This window comes from Astatotilapia calliptera, chromosome 12 (genome assembly GCF_964374335.1).
Source record: "Astatotilapia calliptera chromosome 12, fAstCal68.1, whole genome shotgun sequence".
Lineage (NCBI taxonomy): Eukaryota > Metazoa > Chordata > Actinopteri > Cichliformes > Cichlidae > Astatotilapia > Astatotilapia calliptera.
In genome coordinates, this window is record NC_137433.1 from 7,502,825 (window position 1) to 7,529,401 (window position 26,577).

The following is a 26,577-nucleotide window of genomic DNA, read 5'->3' on the forward strand; positions in this document are numbered from 1 at the left end:
ATATTTAAATAATCAACATACATGATTTAAATATAAACACACACGTGACAAGAGACAGAACGTGTAGAAGATATATGCAGAAAGAGCTTTCAGTGGTCACCTGATAACATGATATCTAAAAAATACATAGCTCATTTTCCTGTCTGTTAGTTGGACATGCTAACCTGTTAACAAGCTCCTATATTCACCCATACAGTTTGTAGATCATTTTGCTAAAATAGGTAAAATCTCCACTCTTTCAGGGCACTAATAGGCTAAAGGCATATTACAAAAGGTCATTCATGTATTCACAGATTCTCTGTAGTTATTCTGCTGCTCATTCACCTGTAAAAACCACACCAATCATTATTTCAACAGCCTTTTTATTTTGGAACAAAAGCATTTGACGATATGACTTACAGGACGTTACCAAATTCATGAAGCTATATTTGTGAGTTTATTTATCAATATCAGTTTAATGTAAACAGACTGATGTAGTAATAGACAGTAAAATGTTGGTGCGTGTGTAATATATGAGCGTTTATGTTTCTCTACATGGGTAAAAGTACTCCATGTCGCCCTCTGGTGGTAGCAACCAACTATGAAAAGAATGGATGTTGGATCTTAACTAAATGATAAAAAGTTTTATTACTTTGTATTACTTTCTTTAGTTTGGTAAAATTTACAGTTTTAATCCCGTAAGAAAATAAATCACTATCATAGAGAGGGATATTAGTAATTCGTTTGTTAATAACACTTTGTTTGTGTTTGCTAATGTTTCGACAGGAAAATGGTTTTCTACAAAGTTGTTTCATGTACAGAGTAACACACACACACACACACACACACACACACACACACACACTCGTATGACTTTGCCGGTTTCAGCTGAAACAATTTCAGTGTTTCAAACCATGTTCCAGGATTTTTCCTTTGCCATTTATGAGGTTTCAAGAAGAAGATAAACGACAGATATGAATGTTTGAAAAAGTTATAGATGAAAAGATGAAAAATACTCAAAGGATAAATTCAATTGGTTTATTGTTTTATGAATAAGTTGAAAAAGAAAAAGTTAAACAAGTAAATAATGAAACAAGGTAAAATGAAGTAAGAACAAAACGTCAACAAGTAAATAATGAAACAAGGTAAAATGAAGTAAGAACAAAACGTTAACAAGTAAATAATGAAACAAGGTAAAATGAAGTAAGAACAAAACGTTAACAAGTAAATAATGAAACAAGGTAAAATGAAGTAAGAACAAAACGTTAAGTAAATAATGAAACAAGGTAAAATGAAGTAAGAACAAAACGTTAACAAGTAAATAATGAAACAAGGTAAAATGAAGTAAGAACAAAACGTTAACAAGTAAATAATGAAACAAGGTAAAATGAAGTAAGAACAAAACGTCAACAAGTAAATAATGAAACAAGGTAAAATGAAGTAAGAACAAAACGTTAACAAGTAAATAATGAAACAAGGTAAAATGAAGTAAGAACAAAACCTCAACAAGTAAATAATGAAACAAGGTAAAATGAAGCAAGCACAAAAAGTTAAGTAAATAATGAAACAAGGTAAAATGAAGTAAGCACAAAAAGTTAAGTAAATAATGAAACAAGGTAGAGGAGAGAAAACCCCAACAATCCCCTCTGAGCACGCACTAGGCGACAGTGGGGAGGAAAAACTGCCTTTAAACGGGCAGAAACCTCCGGCAGAACCAGGCTCAGGAGGGGACAGTCAACTGCCGGGACTGGTTGGGGAGGTGAACAGAGGTGGAGCAAGACGAGGCTACACCTGCTGAGGAAGCAGTAGAGTTCCTCCTCCAGGGCCAGCGGAAGCGTTTGTTCTTCTTTTTCATGCAGTTTTCTACAAGAGCTTTTTTTTCCAGGATGAGGGTTCTCAACTCATCGATGGTTTCTTTGTTTTGTTTCTCAAGCTTCTTGCACGTTTTCTCCACCTCTTCCAACGTTGCTTGTTTTTCTTCAAGCTTTTCCCTGAGCTCTTTGGATGTTTCCTCCTGCATTATCTTGTCCTTGTGCATGTCTGCGTTTCTTTGTTGTACTTCTTTGTACATGTCTTGTAGCTCCTCATTTCTTTTGTGGATATCTTGGAGCGTACGCTGCAGGTCGTCATGTATGTTGTCTTGTTCTTGCTTTTGCGCCTGCATTTCAGTGTGTTTGCGCTTCAAGTTGTTGTATTCCAACAATATCCCCTTAGTGAGCTCGGAGTTGTTTCTCGCCATTTGCTCCATCCTTTTCTGCATGTGCGAGCATTGTTTGTCCAGTTTTTCTTTTTCCCCTTCTAGTTGCTTTTTCTCGTGAAGAAGGTCTTTATTTTGGCGCAGAGTATCATCCACCTTCTCTTTCAGCATTCTGTATTTTTCCTCCGTGACTTTGAGTTTGTGCTCCATGTCTCTTTGCTTTTTCTCCTGTTCTTCCTTCTGTTGGAGGATTTCTTCATTTTTTTTCACAGCTTCATCGAAGTTTGTTTGGAGCAGCCGATTCATTTGGTCCATATATTGGAGATCCCATTCTGTCTTCTCAACAGTAGCTTTGCTGTCTTTAAGCTGGTTGGACATCTCCTTTAGTTCCACGCTCTTTTGCTTGTTTTCCTTAATTAGGAAGACAATCTGCTCTCGGGCTTGTCCAAACTTGATTCCCCAACCCTCATTAATAATATTTATGTCGGGCTGGCGTTTTTGTCTTTCTTCCAGGTTCTTATTTTGCGCTTCCATCTGTCTACACTTCTCCTCCAGTTGAAGTTTCTCTTCTTCAATCTGTTGAATTTTATTCTGGAGATGGTAGTTTTCCTTCTTACTGTCATGTAATGCCCTTTGGACGGCTAAGAGGTCATTTGGGGAAATTGGCCGGCCACGACAGGAAGGAGAAGCGGCGTAATCTTTTTGCCTTTGTTGGTGTCTTGTTGGATACATGTTGAAGGTTGTACACGACAACTCTGAAAAGGTTTCCAAAAGTTTCTGTGGTGAACGTGTGAAGGCTGCAAACACAAATGCTGCGAAGACACGAACTAAAAAACTGCTGTGTGTCACCCCTGTTTAAGGAAAAACTTCAAAGGATCGTGTAGTGACATCATAACTCCGTGAGCCAATGAGATTGTCATGTGACATTTTGGAATGGGGATATTTTTTTTTAAACTGTTTTCAAATTTAACTTAATATTTGACTGTTTCTTAACTGACCTGTTTAGCTGATTAAGAAATGAATTGAAACGAGCATCACTAACGTTATATAACAGACAACAGAAAAAAAAACAGTTTTTTTTCTAAGTAATAGAGGTATAATACATTTTTTAAATTTTTTTTTTAAATTATCCTACTTTTTATAAGAGGGAACATTATTTAAAGAATATGTATTTAATTGGAAATCTCTCTATTCGTCTAAAGGCTATAACAAGAAAGGTGAGCTTCCTGCTCAAAAATGAAATGACCAAAATAAATGGAGCATTTCTCTGCAATTACAAACTCTGTGTAAACAATCTTGGTTTCAAAATAAGGCTAATGCTGGTGAGATGTCATCACAGGTGTAAATATTACTGCAGATGTTACTATGTCAAAGTTTCACAACTGTCTTATGTTTATTTATGTAGGCAAGACCTACTTTTCACTTTTTTGCTTTGCTATATGTTCTTGAGTGTATTAGTTTGCCAGCAGCACGAACATGTACTAGTGTCAATAATAATAGTACGGTGGATTAGAAAACCTGCTCACAAGTTGAATAAACACCCAGGATTGTTTCATCATTTTCATTCAAAACCAATATTTGAGTCAAAATGAGAAAGTTGTTTGTGCTGTCTGATGAAGAAGAAGCAAAATAAAGTGCAGTTTTGATGTAGATGATGTTGTATACAAACTAGAAGAGGAAGATAGTAGGATCTCTGTATCATGCTTTGTCACTTTGTACCATGTAATTCTTTCTATTTCCACCAGGGGGTGTTTTCAGAGGTGGTAGGTGGTAAAAGAAGAGGTCAGCAGGAAGATGGCGAAGAGTGACCAAAGACCAAGAAAAAGAGGCAGTCAGGCAAAGATGAAGAGTATTATATCCCTTACAGACCTAAAGACTTTGACTCTGAGAGAGGGTGAGGCATTAAACTGTTGCATCTGTTTCTTTAAAAAATGTGAATGGCTTTGTGTTTTATGCTGTTTTGTCCTGTGTTATGCGTCGACAGGTTGAGTCTCGGTGGAGAGGGCAGTGCTTTTGAACAGCAGGCCTCTTCAGCTGTCCTTGATCTCATGGGAGATGAAGGCGATCGCCTTAACCAGCAGAAGAAAATGATGAAATGGTACAAATTTCCCTATGTTTGACTCAGTATCCACCAAATGGTCATTTCAAACTATAATTTAAAGTCTTTTTTCCCCCTTCTTTTTTTAGGGACCGTAAGAGGAAGCGTTTTGTGAGAGAAACGGGAAAAGAAGACCAGAAGAAGAAGATCAAAACAGACAGCGGTCAGGTTATCAGTAACAAGAAGAACAGGAAGAACTTGTATCCTTCCAACAAAAATATTATATCGTCATTTGATATATATCGTTATATCGAACAGCCCTAACATACACTCTTATATTTGTACATATATTTATTCTTATAATTCTCAGATTTACCCATTCGTATATTTTGCTTGTTCTTATGTTATTGTATTTTGCACACCTCTGTTGCACACACATAAGAATTTCGCTCACATGTGCTGTACCAGTGTACCTGCACATGTTATGTGATACGGGAAATCTCCAATTTTTTTTTATTTTGTTTTTTTTGAGATTAAATAATATACCATTGTAAAGACGACACAAGAGTTCCAGAGGCTCTTCTGGGAGCCAGAGTCGACCAGAAAACGTTTCCCCGAGCTTGAGTCCTCTATGAAGAGCAGCCTTTCCTTATCGGCAGCGGTCACAGCCGCTACAGAGCGCTGGCAGGCTTGTTTCCCTGGGCCTTAAAACTGCAAAGGCGGCACGGTGCTGTCACGCTGATGGTAAAAACACAGGCCTTTAACACAGTGCCGCTGTGCCACTTTATTTTTTAACAAAACACTACGCTTTATGTATAAAGAACTGCCTATTCTACTACTTATTGAAGAAAAAGAATCCACAAAAGATTATTTTTACTTTCTTTTATTTGTTCCAGATAAATTATAAATTATTTTTTAAAAAGCAATGAAATGCATCAGATGTCTCCCATGCTTTCTTTTCTGCTGTAATTTTTTTTTTTGAACATAAATTGGTCTATTGAAAATAAAATGTAGTAAGAACCACTACATTTTTTCAATAGGCCAATTTATGTTTAAGAAAACCCCAACAATCAAATGATCTCATCTGAGCAAGCACTGGGCGACGGTGGGAAGGAAAAACTCCTTTGTCTTAAAAAGAAGAAACCTTCGACAGAACCAGGCTCAGATGGTGCGGCTTCTGTCAAGACCGGTTGGGGGTTAGGTAGTTAAAAAACTACTCTAACGGTACAGCACTACAGCTTTTTGGTGGAAATGGGTGGAAGGATGGGTGTTACACCTCGTTTCATTGGAGGTCTTACAGGTGGTCGGGGTGTAGATTCAGCTTTTTTACAAATAGGTGGCAGAGGGACAGGACTAGGTCGTGGAATTATAACTAGTTGGGTGGGAATAGGTTGTCTGTGAAGGTTCTCAGTCATGGGAATAGGTTGCTTTCCACTTCTGGATATAGGTGGAACACACATCCTACGAAAAGGTGGTAGGTTGTCGGTCGAGAAAGTTTCCTTTTTCGTTGGTTGTGTGACTTGAGGAGCGGGTGTCAACTTTGTCTTTTTCGGTCTAATGGGTGGCAGTGGAGTCCGCTGTAACTGTTGTTCGTCAGATGCATCTTCCCTGCCTACGTAAATGTATTTATGTTCCTCAAAAAGGGCAATGTCTTTTTCAACTTGACTCATTGCCTCTTCGAGAAACATTTTGTAATTGTATTTTTTGTGCTGTGAAGGGGAGATAGTAAAAGGGAGGGACTGATATTCAAAGTTTAGCTCATTAAACCTCCTCTTTAGGCCCTGGAGAATGTTTTGTTTCTCCTGTTCGGCCAGTGGTTTAACTGTTTCCTGTTGTTTTGTTAACCAGGCATCATTGTCCTGCTTAGCCTTTTCTTTCTCTGCCTTTCTTCTACGCAGGTAGCCTGGAACGATTCTGTAATCGTTTTTCTGTAAATAAAAGGGGACAAGTCCAGATTTCTCAAGGAGCTGCTTGTCCCCTTTGCGTGTATCCACACAAGCAGGTTGAGCCATGACTTTCTTCATGCCTGTGTGTTCTGGTTTTTTCCTGAATGTGTGTTCAGGTTTTTCGCCTTCTGGCCTCTGTGGGCACATTTCGCGATGAGATGGGGCCTTAACTGTTCTTGGCACCATGGTCCTGTGTTCATTTTTATATTTATTTTCTAATACAATTGCTTCCCTGTATTTAGAAATATACATTTTAGGTTTGGGTGGAGGAAGAGTACTCTACTTTGGGAGAAGGTTATAAGCGCTTTCATCTGAAAACACAATTCAATCGCTAGCTTAAATTCACCTGCAAGGGAATTCTACAACTGTGTGTCGAGGCACCCCTATTTATAGATTTTTATGGCCTGGCATGTGACATCATGGTGGCCTGGCATGTGACATCATAGTAGCCTGTCTTTGTTCTGTCATTTAAGCCCCACCCCCCTGGTTACTGTTGCTATTGTAACTATTATATTATGAATGCTGGTAGCTAGCATTCCACACACACACATACACTTTTTGCCAAGGTTCCAGCTGCAGTCACCAAGACATGTAAATGTATTTAGTAACCCTCTGGGGTCCAGAGTATAATTGGCCGTTTTTGACTACTTTAGATTTTACCTCTATATTTCACCTTTAAAAAAATCTTCTTCTTTTTTTTTTTGGCACAACCTCAAATATCTGAAATTTGAGTTAATTTTTCATTTATACTATATTTGCACAATAGATCTAAATTCAGACAAAAAAAATTCAAAATCCGAGTAGAAAATACTTGTCATTTTTACTGTAAAAGCCACAAACATGTTTAAGGAATTGTTTTCATAACTTGAAATGCGAATAGAAGTTGTACATTTGTAAAAATTATGCACAAGTTTTGCAAACAACTTTATGTTCAGTATAATATATGCAGGTTTTCTTCCTGAATACTATCGTTGTTTATATTTACTGCGGGAAGAAACGGTTTTTATAAGGAAAAACACTAGAAAGCACTCAGTCCCCCTCCCAACTCCCCCAGCCTTTCCTATTGGTGAAAAAATATACCATGTGGACCAATCAAAAAATGATAGGGCAACATAGCATTTAGTTGTTTACGAAGGCGGGCAGGTGTATACATATAGTTTGAGTCTGACGGCTCTTTGTTTGCTTCTCATCTGTAAACTCTGCATACTCTCTCATGTGATTCAGTTTGTTTTGAAAAGTCTCAACAGGATCTTGAGCTTTATTGTGAAAGGTTTACGTGGAAAACAAACAAGCGTACAGCGGAACCACGCGATGGTTTTACCGTCATTGTTGCTAACGAAAACACGTAAAAACAGGCACTTGCCCGCCCATAGTGTGGTTATATTAAATATAAGAGAAAGAGAGAACTTTAAGAAATTAATATAGCCACTAAGGTGACCGTGAAAACGATGAAAAATACTGCTGTAAACAGTTTATTTTACGACATCACGAAACAAACGATAGCGTAATAGGAAACGATAGACATTTTTATATTGTCATTTGATATATATCGTTATATCGAACAGCCCTAACATACACTCTTATATTTGTACATATATTTATTCTTATAATTCTCAGATTTACCCATTCGTATATTTTGCTTGTTCTTATGTTATTGTATTTTGCACACCTCTGTTGCACACACATAAGAATTTCGCTCACATGTGCTGTACCAGTGTACCTGCACATGTTATGTGATACGGGAAATCTCCAATTTTTTTTTATTTTGTTTTTTTTGAGATTAAATAATATACCATTGTAAAGACGACACAAGAGTTCCAGAGGCTCTTCTGGGAGCCAGAGTCGACCAGAAAACGTTTCCCCGAGCTTGAGTCCTCTATGAAGAGCAGCCTTTCCTTATCGGCAGCGGTCACAGCCGCTACAGAGCGCTGGCAGGCTTGTTTCCCTGGGCCTTAAAACTGCAAAGGCGGCACGGTGCTGTCACGCTGATGGTAAAAACACAGGCCTTTAACACAGTGCCGCTGTGCCACTTTATTTTTTAACAAAACACTACGCTTTATGTATAAAGAACTGCCTATTCTACTACTTATTGAAGAAAAAGAATCCACAAAAGATTATTTTTACTTTCTTTTATTTGTTCCAGATAAATTATAAATTATTTTTTAAAAAGCAATGAAATGCATCAGATGTCTCCCATGCTTTCTTTTCTGCTGTAATTTTTTTTTTTGAACATAAATTGGTCTATTGAAAATAAAATGTAGTAAGAACCACTACATTTTTTCAATAGGCCAATTTATGTTTAAGAAAACCCCAACAATCAAATGATCTCATCTGAGCAAGCACTGGGCGACGGTGGGAAGGAAAAACTCCTTTGTCTTAAAAAGAAGAAACCTTCGACAGAACCAGGCTCAGATGGTGCGGCTTCTGTCAAGACCGGTTGGGGGTTAGGTAGTTAAAAAACTACTCTAACGGTACAGCACTACAGCTTTTTGGTGGAAATGGGTGGAAGGATGGGTGTTACACCTCGTTTCATTGGAGGTCTTACAGGTGGTCGGGGTGTAGATTCAGCTTTTTTACAAATAGGTGGCAGAGGGACAGGACTAGGTCGTGGAATTATAACTAGTTGGGTGGGAATAGGTTGTCTGTGAAGGTTCTCAGTCATGGGAATAGGTTGCTTTCCACTTCTGGATATAGGTGGAACACACATCCTACGAAAAGGTGGTAGGTTGTCGGTCGAGAAAGTTTCCTTTTTCGTTGGTTGTGTGACTTGAGGAGCGGGTGTCAACTTTGTCTTTTTCGGTCTAATGGGTGGCAGTGGAGTCCGCTGTAACTGTTGTTCGTCAGATGCATCTTCCCTGCCTACGTAAATGTATTTATGTTCCTCAAAAAGGGCAATGTCTTTTTCAACTTGACTCATTGCCTCTTCGAGAAACATTTTGTAATTGTATTTTTTGTGCTGTGAAGGGGAGATAGTAAAAGGGAGGGACTGATATTCAAAGTTTAGCTCATTAAACCTCCTCTTTAGGCCCTGGAGAATGTTTTGTTTCTCCTGTTCGGCCAGTGGTTTAACTGTTTCCTGTTGTTTTGTTAACCAGGCATCATTGTCCTGCTTAGCCTTTTCTTTCTCTGCCTTTCTTCTACGCAGGTAGCCTGGAACGATTCTGTAATCGTTTTTCTGTAAATAAAAGGGGACAAGTCCAGATTTCTCAAGGAGCTGCTTGTCCCCTTTGCGTGTATCCACACAAGCAGGTTGAGCCATGACTTTCTTCATGCCTGTGTGTTCTGGTTTTTTCCTGAATGTGTGTTCAGGTTTTTCGCCTTCTGGCCTCTGTGGGCACATTTCGCGATGAGATGGGGCCTTAACTGTTCTTGGCACCATGGTCCTGTGTTCATTTTTATATTTATTTTCTAATACAATTGCTTCCCTGTATTTAGAAATATACATTTTAGGTTTGGGTGGAGGAAGAGTACTCTACTTTGGGAGAAGGTTATAAGCGCTTTCATCTGAAAACACAATTCAATCGCTAGCTTAAATTCACCTGCAAGGGAATTCTACAACTGTGTGTCGAGGCACCCCTATTTATAGATTTTTATGGCCTGGCATGTGACATCATGGTGGCCTGGCATGTGACATCATAGTAGCCTGTCTTTGTTCTGTCATTTAAGCCCCACCCCCCTGGTTACTGTTGCTATTGTAACTATTATATTATGAATGCTGGTAGCTAGCATTCCACACACACACATACACTTTTTGCCAAGGTTCCAGCTGCAGTCACCAAGACATGTAAATGTATTTAGTAACCCTCTGGGGTCCAGAGTATAATTGGCCGTTTTTGACTACTTTAGATTTTACCTCTATATTTCACCTTTAAAAAAATCTTCTTCTTTTTTTTTTTGGCACAACCTCAAATATCTGAAATTTGAGTTAATTTTTCATTTATACTATATTTGCACAATAGATCTAAATTCAGACAAAAAAAATTCAAAATCCGAGTAGAAAATACTTGTCATTTTTACTGTAAAAGCCACAAACATGTTTAAGGAATTGTTTTCATAACTTGAAATGCGAATAGAAGTTGTACATTTGTAAAAATTATGCACAAGTTTTGCAAACAACTTTATGTTCAGTATAATATATGCAGGTTTTCTTCCTGAATACTATCGTTGTTTATATTTACTGCGGGAAGAAACGGTTTTTATAAGGAAAAACACTAGAAAGCACTCAGTCCCCCTCCCAACTCCCCCAGCCTTTCCTATTGGTGAAAAAATATACCATGTGGACCAATCAAAAAATGATAGGGCAACATAGCATTTAGTTGTTTACGAAGGCGGGCAGGTGTATACATATAGTTTGAGTCTGACGGCTCTTTGTTTGCTTCTCATCTGTAAACTCTGCATACTCTCTCATGTGATTCAGTTTGTTTTGAAAAGTCTCAACAGGATCTTGAGCTTTATTGTGAAAGGTTTACGTGGAAAACAAACAAGCGTACAGCGGAACCACGCGATGGTTTTACCGTCATTGTTGCTAACGAAAACACGTAAAAACAGGCACTTGCCCGCCCATAGTGTGGTTATATTAAATATAAGAGAAAGAGAGAACTTTAAGAAATTAATATAGCCACTAAGGTGACCGTGAAAACGATGAAAAATACTGCTGTAAACAGTTTATTTTACGACATCACGAAACAAACGATAGCGTAATAGGAAACGATAGACATTTTTATATTGTCATTTGATATATATCGTTATATCGAACAGCCCTAACATACACTCTTATATTTGTACATATATTTATTCTTATAATTCTCAGATTTACCCATTCGTATATTTTGCTTGTTCTTATGTTATTGTATTTTGCACACCTCTGTTGCACACACATAAGAATTTCGCTCACATGTGCTGTACCAGTGTACCTGCACATGTTATGTGATACGGGAAATCTCCAATTTTTTTTTATTTTGTTTTTTTTGAGATTAAATAATATACCATTGTAAAGACGACACAAGAGTTCCAGAGGCTCTTCTGGGAGCCAGAGTCGACCAGAAAACGTTTCCCCGAGCTTGAGTCCTCTATGAAGAGCAGCCTTTCCTTATCGGCAGCGGTCACAGCCGCTACAGAGCGCTGGCAGGCTTGTTTCCCTGGGCCTTAAAACTGCAAAGGCGGCACGGTGCTGTCACGCTGATGGTAAAAACACAGGCCTTTAACACAGTACCACTTTATTTTTTAACAAAACACTACGCTTTATGTATAAAGAACTGCCTATTCTACTACTTATTGAAGAAAAAGAATCCACAAAAGATTATTTTTACTTTCTTTTATTTGTTCCAGATAAATTATAAATTATTTTTTAAAAAGCAATGAAATGCATCAGATGTCTCCCATGCTTTCTTTTCTGCTGTAATTTTTTTTTTTGAACATAAATTGGTCTATTGAAAATAAAATGTAGTAAGAACCACTACATTTTTTCAATAGGCCAATTTATGTTTAAGAAAACCCCAACAATCAAATGATCTCATCTGAGCAAGCACTGGGCGACGGTGGGAAGGAAAAACTCCTTTGTCTTAAAAAGAAGAAACCTTCGACAGAACCAGGCTCAGATGGTGCGGCTTCTGTCAAGACCGGTTGGGGGTTAGGTAGTTAAAAAACTACTCTAACGGTACAGCACTACAGCTTTTTGGTGGAAATGGGTGGAAGGATGGGTGTTACACCTCGTTTCATTGGAGGTCTTACAGGTGGTCGGGGTGTAGATTCAGCTTTTTTACAAATAGGTGGCAGAGGGACAGGACTAGGTCGTGGAATTATAACTAGTTGGGTGGGAATAGGTTGTCTGTGAAGGTTCTCAGTCATGGGAATAGGTTGCTTTCCACTTCTGGATATAGGTGGAACACACATCCTACGAAAAGGTGGTAGGTTGTCGGTCGAGAAAGTTTCCTTTTTCGTTGGTTGTGTGACTTGAGGAGCGGGTGTCAACTTTGTCTTTTTCGGTCTAATGGGTGGCAGTGGAGTCCGCTGTAACTGTTGTTCGTCAGATGCATCTTCCCTGCCTACGTAAATGTATTTATGTTCCTCAAAAAGGGCAATGTCTTTTTCAACTTGACTCATTGCCTCTTCGAGAAACATTTTGTAATTGTATTTTTTGTGCTGTGAAGGGGAGATAGTAAAAGGGAGGGACTGATATTCAAAGTTTAGCTCATTAAACCTCCTCTTTAGGCCCTGGAGAATGTTTTGTTTCTCCTGTTCGGCCAGTGGTTTAACTGTTTCCTGTTGTTTTGTTAACCAGGCATCATTGTCCTGCTTAGCCTTTTCTTTCTCTGCCTTTCTTCTACGCAGGTAGCCTGGAACGATTCTGTAATCGTTTTTCTGTAAATAAAAGGGGACAAGTCCAGATTTCTCAAGGAGCTGCTTGTCCCCTTTGCGTGTATCCACACAAGCAGGTTGAGCCATGACTTTCTTCATGCCTGTGTGTTCTGGTTTTTTCCTGAATGTGTGTTCAGGTTTTTCGCCTTCTGGCCTCTGTGGGCACATTTCGCGATGAGATGGGGCCTTAACTGTTCTTGGCACCATGGTCCTGTGTTCATTTTTATATTTATTTTCTAATACAATTGCTTCCCTGTATTTAGAAATATACATTTTAGGTTTGGGTGGAGGAAGAGTACTCTACTTTGGGAGAAGGTTATAAGCGCTTTCATCTGAAAACACAATTCAATCGCTAGCTTAAATTCACCTGCAAGGGAATTCTACAACTGTGTGTCGAGGCACCCCTATTTATAGATTTTTATGGCCTGGCATGTGACATCATGGTGGCCTGGCATGTGACATCATAGTAGCCTGTCTTTGTTCTGTCATTTAAGCCCCACCCCCCTGGTTACTGTTGCTATTGTAACTATTATATTATGAATGCTGGTAGCTAGCATTCCACACACACACATACACTTTTTGCCAAGGTTCCAGCTGCAGTCACCAAGACATGTAAATGTATTTAGTAACCCTCTGGGGTCCAGAGTATAATTGGCCGTTTTTGACTACTTTAGATTTTACCTCTATATTTCACCTTTAAAAAAATCTTCTTCTTTTTTTTTTTGGCACAACCTCAAATATCTGAAATTTGAGTTAATTTTTCATTTATACTATATTTGCACAATAGATCTAAATTCAGACAAAAAAAATTCAAAATCCGAGTAGAAAATACTTGTCATTTTTACTGTAAAAGCCACAAACATGTTTAAGGAATTGTTTTCATAACTTGAAATGCGAATAGAAGTTGTACATTTGTAAAAATTATGCACAAGTTTTGCAAACAACTTTATGTTCAGTATAATATATGCAGGTTTTCTTCCTGAATACTATCGTTGTTTATATTTACTGCGGGAAGAAACGGTTTTTATAAGGAAAAACACTAGAAAGCACTCAGTCCCCCTCCCAACTCCCCCAGCCTTTCCTATTGGTGAAAAAATATACCATGTGGACCAATCAAAAAATGATAGGGCAACATAGCATTTAGTTGTTTACGAAGGCGGGCAGGTGTATACATATAGTTTGAGTCTGACGGCTCTTTGTTTGCTTCTCATCTGTAAACTCTGCATACTCTCTCATGTGATTCAGTTTGTTTTGAAAAGTCTCAACAGGATCTTGAGCTTTATTGTGAAAGGTTTACGTGGAAAACAAACAAGCGTACAGCGGAACCACGCGATGGTTTTACCGTCATTGTTGCTAACGAAAACACGTAAAAACAGGCACTTGCCCGCCCATAGTGTGGTTATATTAAATATAAGAGAAAGAGAGAACTTTAAGAAATTAATATAGCCACTAAGGTGACCGTGAAAACGATGAAAAATACTGCTGTAAACAGTTTATTTTACGACATCACGAAACAAACGATAGCGTAATAGGAAACGATAGACATTTTTATATTGTCATTTGATATATATCGTTATATCGAACAGCCCTAACATACACTCTTATATTTGTACATATATTTATTCTTATAATTCTCAGATTTACCCATTCGTATATTTTGCTTGTTCTTATGTTATTGTATTTTGCACACCTCTGTTGCACACACATAAGAATTTCGCTCACATGTGCTGTACCAGTGTACCTGCACATGTTATGTGATACGGGAAATCTCCAATTTTTTTTTATTTTGTTTTTTTTGAGATTAAATAATATACCATTGTAAAGACGACACAAGAGTTCCAGAGGCTCTTCTGGGAGCCAGAGTCGACCAGAAAACGTTTCCCCGAGCTTGAGTCCTCTATGAAGAGCAGCCTTTCCTTATCGGCAGCGGTCACAGCCGCTACAGAGCGCTGGCAGGCTTGTTTCCCTGGGCCTTAAAACTGCAAAGGCGGCACGGTGCTGTCACGCTGATGGTAAAAACACAGGCCTTTAACACAGTGCCGCTGTGCCACTTTATTTTTTAACAAAACACTACGCTTTATGTATAAAGAACTGCCTATTCTACTACTTATTGAAGAAAAAGAATCCACAAAAGATTATTTTTACTTTCTTTTATTTGTTCCAGATAAATTATAAATTATTTTTTAAAAAGCAATGAAATGCATCAGATGTCTCCCATGCTTTCTTTTCTGCTGTAATTTTTTTTTTTGAACATAAATTGGTCTATTGAAAATAAAATGTAGTAAGAACCACTACATTTTTTCAATAGGCCAATTTATGTTTAAGAAAACCCCAACAATCAAATGATCTCATCTGAGCAAGCACTGGGCGACGGTGGGAAGGAAAAACTCCTTTGTCTTAAAAAGAAGAAACCTTCGACAGAACCAGGCTCAGATGGTGCGGCTTCTGTCAAGACCGGTTGGGGGTTAGGTAGTTAAAAAACTACTCTAACGGTACAGCACTACAGCTTTTTGGTGGAAATGGGTGGAAGGATGGGTGTTACACCTCGTTTCATTGGAGGTCTTACAGGTGGTCGGGGTGTAGATTCAGCTTTTTTACAAATAGGTGGCAGAGGGACAGGACTAGGTCGTGGAATTATAACTAGTTGGGTGGGAATAGGTTGTCTGTGAAGGTTCTCAGTCATGGGAATAGGTTGCTTTCCACTTCTGGATATAGGTGGAACACACATCCTACGAAAAGGTGGTAGGTTGTCGGTCGAGAAAGTTTCCTTTTTCGTTGGTTGTGTGACTTGAGGAGCGGGTGTCAACTTTGTCTTTTTCGGTCTAATGGGTGGCAGTGGAGTCCGCTGTAACTGTTGTTCGTCAGATGCATCTTCCCTGCCTACGTAAATGTATTTATGTTCCTCAAAAAGGGCAATGTCTTTTTCAACTTGACTCATTGCCTCTTCGAGAAACATTTTGTAATTGTATTTTTTGTGCTGTGAAGGGGAGATAGTAAAAGGGAGGGACTGATATTCAAAGTTTAGCTCATTAAACCTCCTCTTTAGGCCCTGGAGAATGTTTTGTTTCTCCTGTTCGGCCAGTGGTTTAACTGTTTCCTGTTGTTTTGTTAACCAGGCATCATTGTCCTGCTTAGCCTTTTCTTTCTCTGCCTTTCTTCTACGCAGGTAGCCTGGAACGATTCTGTAATCGTTTTTCTGTAAATAAAAGGGGACAAGTCCAGATTTCTCAAGGAGCTGCTTGTCCCCTTTGCGTGTATCCACACAAGCAGGTTGAGCCATGACTTTCTTCATGCCTGTGTGTTCTGGTTTTTTCCTGAATGTGTGTTCAGGTTTTTCGCCTTCTGGCCTCTGTGGGCACATTTCGCGATGAGATGGGGCCTTAACTGTTCTTGGCACCATGGTCCTGTGTTCATTTTTATATTTATTTTCTAATACAATTGCTTCCCTGTATTTAGAAATATACATTTTAGGTTTGGGTGGAGGAAGAGTACTCTACTTTGGGAGAAGGTTATAAGCGCTTTCATCTGAAAACACAATTCAATCGCTAGCTTAAATTCACCTGCAAGGGAATTCTACAACTGTGTGTCGAGGCACCCCTATTTATAGATTTTTATGGCCTGGCATGTGACATCATGGTGGCCTGGCATGTGACATCATAGTAGCCTGTCTTTGTTCTGTCATTTAAGCCCCACCCCCCTGGTTACTGTTGCTATTGTAACTATTATATTATGAATGCTGGTAGCTAGCATTCCACACACACACATACACTTTTTGCCAAGGTTCCAGCTGCAGTCACCAAGACATGTAAATGTATTTAGTAACCCTCTGGGGTCCAGAGTATAATTGGCCGTTTTTGACTACTTTAGATTTTACCTCTATATTTCACCTTTAAAAAAATCTTCTTCTTTTTTTTTTTGGCACAACCTCAAATATCTGAAATTTGAGTTAATTTTTCATTTATACTATATTTGCACAATAGATCTAAATTCAGACAAAAAAAATTCAAAATCCGAGTAGAAAATACTTGTCATTTTTACTGTAAAAGCCACAAACATGTTTAAGGAATTGTTTTCATAACTTGAAATGCGAATAGAAGTTGTACATTTGTAAAAATTATGCACAAGTTTTGCAAACAACTTTATGTTCAGTATAATATATGCAGGTTTTCTTCCTGAATACTATCGTTGTTTATATTTACTGCGGGAAGAAACGGTTTTTATAAGGAAAAACACTAGAAAGCACTCAGTCCCCCTCCCAACTCCCCCAGCCTTTCCTATTGGTGAAAAAATATACCATGTGGACCAATCAAAAAATGATAGGGCAACATAGCATTTAGTTGTTTACGAAGGCGGGCAGGTGTATACATATAGTTTGAGTCTGACGGCTCTTTGTTTGCTTCTCATCTGTAAACTCTGCATACTCTCTCATGTGATTCAGTTTGTTTTGAAAAGTCTCAACAGGATCTTGAGCTTTATTGTGAAAGGTTTACGTGGAAAACAAACAAGCGTACAGCGGAACCACGCGATGGTTTTACCGTCATTGTTGCTAACGAAAACACGTAAAAACAGGCACTTGCCCGCCCATAGTGTGGTTATATTAAATATAAGAGAAAGAGAGAACTTTAAGAAATTAATATAGCCACTAAGGTGACCGTGAAAACGATGAAAAATACTGCTGTAAACAGTTTATTTTACGACATCACGAAACAAACGATAGCGTAATAGGAAACGATAGACATTTTTATATTGTCATTTGATATATATCGTTATATCGAACAGCCCTAACATACACTCTTATATTTGTACATATATTTATTCTTATAATTCTCAGATTTACCCATTCGTATATTTTGCTTGTTCTTATGTTATTGTATTTTGCACACCTCTGTTGCACACACATAAGAATTTCGCTCACATGTGCTGTACCAGTGTACCTGCACATGTTATGTGATACGGGAAATCTCCAATTTTTTTTTATTTTGTTTTTTTTGAGATTAAATAATATACCATTGTAAAGACGACACAAGAGTTCCAGAGGCTCTTCTGGGAGCCAGAGTCGACCAGAAAACGTTTCCCCGAGCTTGAGTCCTCTATGAAGAGCAGCCTTTCCTTATCGGCAGCGGTCACAGCCGCTACAGAGCGCTGGCAGGCTTGTTTCCCTGGGCCTTAAAACTGCAAAGGCGGCACGGTGCTGTCACGCTGATGGTAAAAACACAGGCCTTTAACACAGTGCCGCTGTGCCACTTTATTTTTTAACAAAACACTACGCTTTATGTATAAAGAACTGCCTATTCTACTACTTATTGAAGAAAAAGAATCCACAAAAGATTATTTTTACTTTCTTTTATTTGTTCCAGATAAATTATAAATTATTTTTTAAAAAGCAATGAAATGCATCAGATGTCTCCCATGCTTTCTTTTCTGCTGTAATTTTTTTTTTTGAACATAAATTGGTCTATTGAAAATAAAATGTAGTAAGAACCACTACATTTTTTCAATAGGCCAATTTATGTTTAAGAAAACCCCAACAATCAAATGATCTCATCTGAGCAAGCACTGGGCGACGGTGGGAAGGAAAAACTCCTTTGTCTTAAAAAGAAGAAACCTTCGACAGAACCAGGCTCAGATGGTGCGGCTTCTGTCAAGACCGGTTGGGGGTTAGGTAGTTAAAAAACTACTCTAACGGTACAGCACTACAGCTTTTTGGTGGAAATGGGTGGAAGGATGGGTGTTACACCTCGTTTCATTGGAGGTCTTACAGGTGGTCGGGGTGTAGATTCAGCTTTTTTACAAATAGGTGGCAGAGGGACAGGACTAGGTCGTGGAATTATAACTAGTTGGGTGGGAATAGGTTGTCTGTGAAGGTTCTCAGTCATGGGAATAGGTTGCTTTCCACTTCTGGATATAGGTGGAACACACATCCTACGAAAAGGTGGTAGGTTGTCGGTCGAGAAAGTTTCCTTTTTCGTTGGTTGTGTGACTTGAGGAGCGGGTGTCAACTTTGTCTTTTTCGGTCTAATGGGTGGCAGTGGAGTCCGCTGTAACTGTTGTTCGTCAGATGCATCTTCCCTGCCTACGTAAATGTATTTATGTTCCTCAAAAAGGGCAATGTCTTTTTCAACTTGACTCATTGCCTCTTCGAGAAACATTTTGTAATTGTATTTTTTGTGCTGTGAAGGGGAGATAGTAAAAGGGAGGGACTGATATTCAAAGTTTAGCTCATTAAACCTCCTCTTTAGGCCCTGGAGAATGTTTTGTTTCTCCTGTTCGGCCAGTGGTTTAACTGTTTCCTGTTGTTTTGTTAACCAGGCATCATTGTCCTGCTTAGCCTTTTCTTTCTCTGCCTTTCTTCTACGCAGGTAGCCTGGAACGATTCTGTAATCGTTTTTCTGTAAATAAAAGGGGACAAGTCCAGATTTCTCAAGGAGCTGCTTGTCCCCTTTGCGTGTATCCACACAAGCAGGTTGAGCCATGACTTTCTTCATGCCTGTGTGTTCTGGTTTTTTCCTGAATGTGTGTTCAGGTTTTTCGCCTTCTGGCCTCTGTGGGCACATTTCGCGATGAGATGGGGCCTTAACTGTTCTTGGCACCATGGTCCTGTGTTCATTTTTATATTTATTTTCTAATACAATTGCTTCCCTGTATTTAGAAATATACATTTTAGGTTTGGGTGGAGGAAGAGTACTCTACTTTGGGAGAAGGTTATAAGCGCTTTCATCTGAAAACACAATTCAATCGCTAGCTTAAAATCACCTGCAAGGGAATTCTACAACTGTGTGTCGAGGCACCCCTATTTATAGATTTTTATGGCCTGGCATGTGACATCATGGTGGCCTGGCTTGTGACATCATAGTAGCCTGTCTTTGTTCTGTCATTTAAGCCCCACCCCCCTGGTTACTGTTGCTATTGTAACTATTATATTATGAATGCTGGTAGCTAGCATTCCACACACACACATACACTTTTTGCCAAGGTTCCAGCTGCAGTCACCAAGACATGTAAATGTATTTAGTAACCCTCTGGGGTCCAGAGTATAATTGGCCGTTTTTGACTACTTTAGATTTTACCTCTATATTTCACCTTTAAAAAAATCTTCTTCTTTTTTTTTTTGGCACAACCTCAAATATCTGAAATTTGAGTTAATTTTTCATTTATACTATATTTGCACAATAGATCTAAATTCAGACAAAAAAAATTCAAAATCCGAGTAGAAAATACTTGTCATTTTTACTGTAAAAGCCACAAACATGTTTAAGGAATTGTTTTCATAACTTGAAATGCGAATAGAAGTTGTACATTTGTAAAAATTATGCACAAGTTTTGCAAACAACTTTATGTTCAGTATAATATATGCAGGTTTTCTTCCTGAATACTATCGTTGTTTATATTTACTGCGGGAAGAAACGGTTTTTATAAGGAAAAACACTAGAAAGCACTCAGTCCCCCTCCCAACTCCCCCAGCCTTTCCTATTGGTGAAAAAATATACCATGTGGACCAATCAAAAAATGATAGGGCAACATAGCATTTAGTTGTTTACGAAGGCGGGCAGGTGTATACATATAGTTTGAGTCTGACGGCTCTTTGTTTGCTTCTCATCTGTAAACTCTGCATACTCTCTCATGTGATTCAGTTTGTTTTGAAAAGTCTCAACAGGATCTTGAGCTTTATTGTGAAAGGTTTACGTGGAAAACAAACAAGCGTACAGCGGAACCACGCGATGGTTTTACCGTCATTGTTGCTAACGAAAACACGTAAAAACAGGCACTTGCCCGCCCATAGTGTGGTTATATTAAATATAAGAGAAAGAGAGAACTTTAAGAAATTAATATAGCCACTAAGGTGACCGTGAAAACGATGAAAAATACTGCTGTAAACAGTTTATTTTACGACATCACGAAACAAACGATAGCGTAATAGGAAACGATAGACATTTTTATATTGTCATTTGATATATATCGTTATATCGAACAGCCCTAACATACACTCTTATATTTGTACATATATTTATTCTTATAATTCTCAGATTTACCCATTCGTATATTTTGCTTGTTCTTATGTTATTGTATTTTGCACACCTCTGTTGCACACACATAAGAATTTCGCTCACATGTGCTGTACCAGTGTACCTGCACATGTTATGTGATACGGGAAATCTCCAATTTTTTTTTATTTTGTTTTTTTTGAGATTAAATAATATACCATTGTAAAGACGACACAAGAGTTCCAGAGGCTCTTCTGGGAGCCAGAGTCGACCAGAAAACGTTTCCCTGAGCTTGAGTCCTCTATGAAGAGCAGCCTTTCCTTATCGGCAGCGGTCACAGCCGCTACAGAGCGCTGGCAGGCTTGTTTCCCTGGGCCTTAAAACTGCAAAGGCGGCACGGTGCTGTCACGCTGATGGTAAAAACACAGGCCTTTAACACAGTGCCGCTGTGCCACTTTATTTTTTAACAAAACACTACGCTTTATGTATAAAGAACTGCCTATTCTACTACTTATTGAAGAAAAAGAATCCACAAAAGATTATTTTTACTTTCTTTTATTTGTTCCAGATAAATTATAAATTATTTTTTAAAAAGCAATGAAATGCATCAGATGTCTCCCATGCTTTCTTTTCTGCTGTAATTTTTTTTTTTGAACATAAATTGGTCTATTGAAAATAAAATGTAGTAAGAACCACTACATTTTTTCAATAGGCCAATTTATGTTTAAGAAAACCCCAACAATCAAATGATCTCATCTGAGCAAGCACTGGGCGACGGTGGGAAGGAAAAACTCCTTTGTCTTAAAAAGAAGAAACCTTCGACAGAACCAGGCTCAGATGGTGCGGCTTCTGTCAAGACCGGTTGGGGGTTAGGTAGTTAAAAAACTACTCTAACGGTACAGCACTACAGCTTTTTGGTGGAAATGGGTGGAAGGATGGGTGTTACACCTCGTTTCATTGGAGGTCTTACAGGTGGTCGGGGTGTAGATTCAGCTTTTTTACAAATAGGTGGCAGAGGGACAGGACTAGGTCGTGGAATTATAACTAGTTGGGTGGGAATAGGTTGTCTGTGAAGGTTCTCAGTCATGGGAATAGGTTGCTTTCCACTTCTGGATATAGGTGGAACACACATCCTACGAAAAGGTGGTAGGTTGTCGGTCGAGAAAGTTTCCTTTTTCGTTGGTTGTGTGACTTGAGGAGCGGGTGTCAACTTTGTCTTTTTCGGTCTAATGGGTGGCAGTGGAGTCCGCTGTAACTGTTGTTCGTCAGATGCATCTTCCCTGCCTACGTAAATGTATTTATGTTCCTCAAAAAGGGCAATGTCTTTTTCAACTTGACTCATTGCCTCTTCGAGAAACATTTTGTAATTGTATTTTTTGTGCTGTGAAGGGGAGATAGTAAAAGGGAGGGACTGATATTCAAAGTTTAGCTCATTAAACCTCCTCTTTAGGCCCTGGAGAATGTTTTGTTTCTCCTGTTCGGCCAGTGGTTTAACTGTTTCCTGTTGTTTTGTTAACCAGGCATCATTGTCCTGCTTAGCCTTTTCTTTCTCTGCCTTTCTTCTACGCAGGTAGCCTGGAACGATTCTGTAATCGTTTTTCTGTAAATAAAAGGGGACAAGTCCAGATTTCTCAAGGAGCTGCTTGTCCCCTTTGCGTGTATCCACACAAGCAGGTTGAGCCATGACTTTCTTCATGCCTGTGTGTTCTGGTTTTTTCCTGAATGTGTGTTCAGGTTTTTCGCCTTCTGGCCTCTGTGGGCACATTTCGCGATGAGATGGGGCCTTAACTGTTCTTGGCACCATGGTCCTGTGTTCATTTTTATATTTATTTTCTAATACAATTGCTTCCCTGTATTTAGAAATATACATTTTAGGTTTGGGTGGAGGAAGAGTACTCTACTTTGGGAGAAGGTTATAAGCGCTTTCATCTGAAAACACAATTCAATCGCTAGCTTAAATTCACCTGCAAGGGAATTCTACAACTGTGTGTCGAGGCACCCCTATTTATAGATTTTTATGGCCTGGCATGTGACATCATGGTGGCCTGGCATGTGACATCATAGTAGCCTGTCTTTGTTCTGTCATTTAAGCCCCACCCCCCTGGTTACTGTTGCTATTGTAACTATTATATTATGAATGCTGGTAGCTAGCATTCCACACACACACATACACTTTTTGCCAAGGTTCCAGCTGCAGTCACCAAGACATGTAAATGTATTTAGTAACCCTCTGGGGTCCAGAGTATAATTGGCCGTTTTTGACTACTTTAGATTTTACCTCTATATTTCACCTTTAAAAAAATCTTCTTCTTTTTTTTTTTGGCACAACCTCAAATATCTGAAATTTGAGTTAATTTTTCATTTATACTATATTTGCACAATAGATCTAAATTCAGACAAAAAAAATTCAAAATCCGAGTAGAAAATACTTGTCATTTTTACTGTAAAAGCCACAAACATGTTTAAGGAATTGTTTTCATAACTTGAAATGCGAATAGAAGTTGTACATTTGTAAAAATTATGCACAAGTTTTGCAAACAACTTTATGTTCAGTATAATATATGCAGGTTTTCTTCCTGAATACTATCGTTGTTTATATTTACTGCGGGAAGAAACGGTTTTTATAAGGAAAAACACTAGAAAGCACTCAGTCCCCCTCCCAACTCCCCCAGCCTTTCCTATTGGTGAAAAAATATACCATGTGGACCAATCAAAAAATGATAGGGCAACATAGCATTTAGTTGTTTACGAAGGCGGGCAGGTGTATACATATAGTTTGAGTCTGACGGCTCTTTGTTTGCTTCTCATCTGTAAACTCTGCATACTCTCTCATGTGATTCAGTTTGTTTTGAAAAGTCTCAACAGGATCTTGAGCTTTATTGTGAAAGGTTTACGTGGAAAACAAACAAGCGTACAGCGGAACCACGCGATGGTTTTACCGTCATTGTTGCTAACGAAAACACGTAAAAACAGGCACTTGCCCGCCCATAGTGTGGTTATATTAAATATAAGAGAAAGAGAGAACTTTAAGAAATTAATATAGCCACTAAGGTGACCGTGAAAACGATGAAAAATACTGCTGTAAACAGTTTATTTTACGACATCACGAAACAAACGATAGCGTAATAGGAAACGATAGACATTTTTATATTGTCATTTGATATATATCGTTATATCGAACAGCCCTAACATACACTCTTATATTTGTACATATATTTATTCTTATAATTCTCAGATTTACCCATTCGTATATTTTGCTTGTTCTTATGTTATTGTATTTTGCACACCTCTGTTGCACACACATAAGAATTTCGCTCACATGTGCTGTACCAGTGTACCTGCACATGTTATGTGATACGGGAAATCTCCAATTTTTTTTTATTTTGTTTTTTTTGAGATTAAATAATATACCATTGTAAAGACGACACAAGAGTTCCAGAGGCTCTTCTGGGAGCCAGAGTCGACCAGAAAACGTTTCCCTGAGCTTGAGTCCTCTATGAAGAGCAGCCTTTCCTTATCGGCAGCGGTCACAGCCGCTACAGAGCGCTGGCAGGCTTGTTTCCCTGGGCCTTAAAACTGCAAAGGCGGCACGGTGCTGTCACGCTGATGGTAAAAACACAGGCCTTTAACACAGTGCCGCTGTGCCACTTTATTTTTTAACAAAACACTACGCTTTATGTATAAAGAACTGCCTATTCTACTACTTATTGAAGAAAAAGAATCCACAAAAGATTATTTTTACTTTCTTTTATTTGTTCCAGATAAATTATAAATTATTTTTTAAAAAGCAATGAAATGCATCAGATGTCTCCCATGCTTTCTTTTCTGCTGTAATTTTTTTTTTTGAACATAAATTGGTCTATTGAAAATAAAATGTAGTAAGAACCACTACATTTTTTCAATAGGCCAATTTATGTTTAAGAAAACCCCAACAATCAAATGATCTCATCTGAGCAAGCACTGGGCGACGGTGGGAAGGAAAAACTCCTTTGTCTTAAAAAGAAGAAACCTTCGACAGAACCAGGCTCAGATGGTGCGGCTTCTGTCAAGACCGGTTGGGGGTTAGGTAGTTAAAAAACTACTCTAACGGTACAGCACTACAGCTTTTTGGTGGAAATGGGTGGAAGGATGGGTGTTACACCTCGTTTCATTGGAGGTCTTACAGGTGGTCGGGGTGTAGATTCAGCTTTTTTACAAATAGGTGGCAGAGGGACAGGACTAGGTCGTGGAATTATAACTAGTTGGGTGGGAATAGGTTGTCTGTGAAGGTTCTCAGTCATGGGAATAGGTTGCTTTCCACTTCTGGATATAGGTGGAACACACATCCTACGAAAAGGTGGTAGGTTGTCGGTCGAGAAAGTTTCCTTTTTCGTTGGTTGTGTGACTTGAGGAGCGGGTGTCAACTTTGTCTTTTTCGGTCTAATGGGTGGCAGTGGAGTCCGCTGTAACTGTTGTTCGTCAGATGCATCTTCCCTGCCTACGTAAATGTATTTATGTTCCTCAAAAAGGGCAATGTCTTTTTCAACTTGACTCATTGCCTCTTCGAGAAACATTTTGTAATTGTATTTTTTGTGCTGTGAAGGGGAGATAGTAAAAGGGAGGGACTGATATTCAAAGTTTAGCTCATTAAACCTCCTCTTTAGGCCCTGGAGAATGTTTTGTTTCTCCTGTTCGGCCAGTGGTTTAACTGTTTCCTGTTGTTTTGTTAACCAGGCATCATTGTCCTGCTTAGCCTTTTCTTTCTCTGCCTTTCTTCTACGCAGGTAGCCTGGAACGATTCTGTAATCGTTTTTCTGTAAATAAAAGGGGACAAGTCCAGATTTCTCAAGGAGCTGCTTGTCCCCTTTGCGTGTATCCACACAAGCAGGTTGAGCCATGACTTTCTTCATGCCTGTGTGTTCTGGTTTTTTCCTGAATGTGTGTTCAGGTTTTTCGCCTTCTGGCCTCTGTGGGCACATTTCGCGATGAGATGGGGCCTTAACTGTTCTTGGCACCATGGTCCTGTGTTCATTTTTATATTTATTTTCTAATACAATTGCTTCCCTGTATTTAGAAATATACATTTTAGGTTTGGGTGGAGGAAGAGTACTCTACTTTGGGAGAAGGTTATAAGCGCTTTCATCTGAAAACACAATTCAATCGCTAGCTTAAATTCACCTGCAAGGGAATTCTACAACTGTGTGTCGAGGCACCCCTATTTATAGATTTTTATGGCCTGGCATGTGACATCATGGTGGCCTGGCATGTGACATCATAGTAGCCTGTCTTTGTTCTGTCATTTAAGCCCCACCCCCCTGGTTACTGTTGCTATTGTAACTATTATATTATGAATGCTGGTAGCTAGCATTCCACACACACACATACACTTTTTGCCAAGGTTCCAGCTGCAGTCACCAAGACATGTAAATGTATTTAGTAACCCTCTGGGGTCCAGAGTATAATTGGCCGTTTTTGACTACTTTAGATTTTACCTCTATATTTCACCTTTAAAAAAATCTTCTTCTTTTTTTTTTTGGCACAACCTCAAATATCTGAAATTTGAGTTAATTTTTCATTTATACTATATTTGCACAATAGATCTAAATTCAGACAAAAAAAATTCAAAATCCGAGTAGAAAATACTTGTCATTTTTACTGTAAAAGCCACAAACATGTTTAAGGAATTGTTTTCATAACTTGAAATGCGAATAGAAGTTGTACATTTGTAAAAATTATGCACAAGTTTTGCAAACAACTTTATGTTCAGTATAATATATGCAGGTTTTCTTCCTGAATACTATCGTTGTTTATATTTACTGCGGGAAGAAACGGTTTTTATAAGGAAAAACACTAGAAAGCACTCAGTCCCCCTCCCAACTCCCCCAGCCTTTCCTATTGGTGAAAAAATATACCATGTGGACCAATCAAAAAATGATAGGGCAACATAGCATTTAGTTGTTTACGAAGGCGGGCAGGTGTATACATATAGTTTGAGTCTGACGGCTCTTTGTTTGCTTCTCATCTGTAAACTCTGCATACTCTCTCATGTGATTCAGTTTGTTTTGAAAAGTCTCAACAGGATCTTGAGCTTTATTGTGA

The 26,577-nt window shown here is 38.6% G+C and overlaps 1 protein-coding gene across 1 annotated transcript in view; it reads left to right on the forward strand.

The window, feature by feature from the left end:
- LOC113027353 (dynein axonemal heavy chain 5-like) overlaps positions 1-4,411 on the forward strand; it is a 79,143-nt gene extending 74,732 nt beyond the window's left edge. The window contains exons 69-71 of the mRNA XM_080309139.1: positions 3,922-4,070; positions 4,161-4,274; positions 4,364-4,411. The gene's annotated coding sequence lies outside the window, so the exon portion shown is untranslated. The remainder of the gene's footprint in view (positions 1-3,921; positions 4,071-4,160; positions 4,275-4,363) is intronic.
- The last annotated feature ends 22,166 nt before the right edge of the window (positions 4,412-26,577 follow it).